Source organism: Lethenteron reissneri, chromosome 69 (genome assembly GCF_015708825.2).
Source record: "Lethenteron reissneri isolate LAM-NWPU_2019-01 chromosome 69, ASM1570882v1, whole genome shotgun sequence".
NCBI classification, from domain to species: Eukaryota; Metazoa; Chordata; class Hyperoartia; order Petromyzontiformes; family Petromyzontidae; genus Lethenteron; species Lethenteron reissneri.
The window spans coordinates 8,132,271-8,135,098 of NC_083847.1; positions in this window are offsets into that span (position 1 = coordinate 8,132,271).

The following is a 2,828-nucleotide window of genomic DNA, read 5'->3' on the forward strand; positions in this document are numbered from 1 at the left end:
AAGAAATTTTGAATTTTGTCAAATTTTGTGTGAAAACCACAGCAAGAAATTTTTATTTTTTCTAATTTTGTGTGAAAACCACGGCAAGAAAATTTGAATTTTTAAAAATTGTGTGTAAACCACGGCAAGAAATTTTGAATTTTGTCAAATTTTGTGTGTAAGCCACAGCAAGAAAATTTGTATTTTTTCTAGTTTTGTGTGAAACCCACGGCAAGAAATTTAGAATTTTTTAAAATTTTGTGTGAAAACCACAGCAAGAAAATTTTCATTTTGTCAAATTTTGTGTGAAAACCACGGCAAGAAATTTTGAATTTTGTCAAATTTTGTGTGAAAACCACAGCAAGAAATTTTTATTTTTTCTAATTTTGTGTGAAACCCACGGCAAGAAAATTTGAATTTTGTCAAATTGTGTGAAAACCACGGCAATAAATGTTTAATTTTGTCAAATTTTGTGTGAAAACCACAACAAGAAATTTTTATTTTTTCTAATTTTGTGTGAAAACCACGGCAAGAAAATTTGAATTTTGTCAAATTGTGTGAAAACCACGGCAATAAATGTTTAATTTTTTCAAATTTTGTGTGAAAACCACAGCAAGAAATTTTTATTTTTTCTAATTTTTTGTGAAAACCACGGCAAGAAAATTAGAATTTTGTCAAATTGTGTGACAACCACGGCAATAAATGTTTAATTTTTTCAAATTTTGTGTGAAAACCACAGCAAGAAATTTAGTATTTTGTCAAATTTTGTGTGAAAACCACAGCAAGAAATTTATATTTTTTTAAATTTTGTTTGAAACCCACGGCAAGAAAATTAGAATTTTTTCAAATTTTGTGTGAAAACCACAGCAAGAAAATTTGAATTTTTAAAAATTTTGTGTGTAAACCACGGCAAGAAATTTTGTATTTTGTCAAATTTTGTGTGTAAACCACAGCAAGAAATTTTGTATTTTTTCTAGTTTTGTGTGAAAACCACGGCAAGAAATTTTGAATTTTGTCAAATTTTGTGTGTAAACCACAGCAAGAAAATTTGTATTTTTTCTAGTTTTGTGTGAAACCCACGGCAAGAAATTTAGAATTTTGTAAAATTTTGTGTGAAAACCACAGCAAGAAAATTTTCATTTTGTCAAATTTTGTGTGAAAACCACGGCAAGAAATTTTGAATTTTGTCAAATTTTGTGTGAAAACCACAGCAAGAAATTTTTATTTTTTCTAATTTTGTGTGAAAACCACGGCAAGAAAATTTGAATTTTTAAAAATTTTGTGTGTAAACCACGGCAAGAAATTTTGAATTTTGTCAAATTTTGTGTGTAAACCACAGCAAGAAAATTTGTATTTTTTCTAGTTTTGTGTGAAACCCACGGCAAGAAATTTAGAATTTTGTAAAATTTTGTGTGAAAACCACAGCAAGAAAATTTTCATTTTGTCAAATTTTGTGTGAAAACCACGGCAAGAAATTTTGAATTTTGTCAAATTTTGTGTGAAAACCACAGCAAGAAATTTTTATTTTTTCTAATTTTGTGTGAAAACCACGGCAAGAAAATTTGAATTTTGTCAAATTGTGTGAAAACCACGGCAATAAATGTTTAATTTTGTCAAATTTTGTGTGAAAACCACAGCAAGAAATTTTTATTTTTTCTAATTTTGTGTGAAAACCACGGCAAGAAAATTTGAATTTTGTCAAATTGTGTGAAAACCACGGCAATAAATGTTTAATTTTTTCAAATTTTGTGTGAAAACCACAGCAAGAAATTTTTATTTTTTCTAATTTTGTGTGAAAACCACGGCAAGAAAATTTGAATTTTGTCAAATTGTGTGAAAACCACGGCAATAAATGTTTAATTTTTTCAAATTTTGTGTGAAAACCACAGCAAAAAATTTAGAATTTTGTCAAATTTTGCGTGAAAGCCACGGCAATTTTTTGTTCTTGCTGTGGGTTTCACACCCGATTACGATCGCCTGTGTTGCGATCGAAACGTCGTGAGAATTTTATTGTTTTATTTTAAATTATTATTTTATTATTTCCCTTCTACGTGATGACTTTACCGAAAGAACCAAGAAGATGAATCCCTGCAGTCACGAAAGCTTTAAAAAGGATGTTTTTATCTTATTTATGAAATATATTTGTTGGCGTGTCGGTCTGTGTGTGCGCCTTCCTTGTAACACTTCTAGGCCACGCCCACCCGCTCTAGACTGGCAACTTCCTCGTGTTTTGTGAAGTTTCAACAAAAAGTCGAGTAGAGAAATAAATAAATAACTGGCTCCCGCTTTGACTTGCCTCTCTGTGAGTGCCGCGTATCTTTCACACGCAGCAAGGTCGCCCGGCCTCAACATGACATGATACCACCATCACCACAACCATCACCACAACAACCACTACAACCACCATCACCACAACAACCACCACAACCATCACCACAACCATCACTACAACAACCACCATCACTACAACCATCACCACAACCATCACCACCACCACAACTACCACAACCAGCACAACCATCACCACAACCATCACCACAACCACCACAGGCACCACAACCATCATCACCACAGCCACCACAACCACAGCCACCACAACCACCACAACCATCACCACAACCACAGCCACAACCACCATCATCACCACAACCACTACAACCATCACCACAACCACCACCACCATCACAGCCCTCGTTGCTGTAGAGTCGTCGTAGGAGGTGGTGGTGGAGGAGGTGGTGGAGTAGGAGGTGGTGGTGGAGGTGGTGGACGAGCTGGTGGACGAGGTGGTGGTGGAGGTGGTGGACTAGGTGGTGGACGAGCTGGTGGACAAGGTGGAGGAGTAGGAGGCG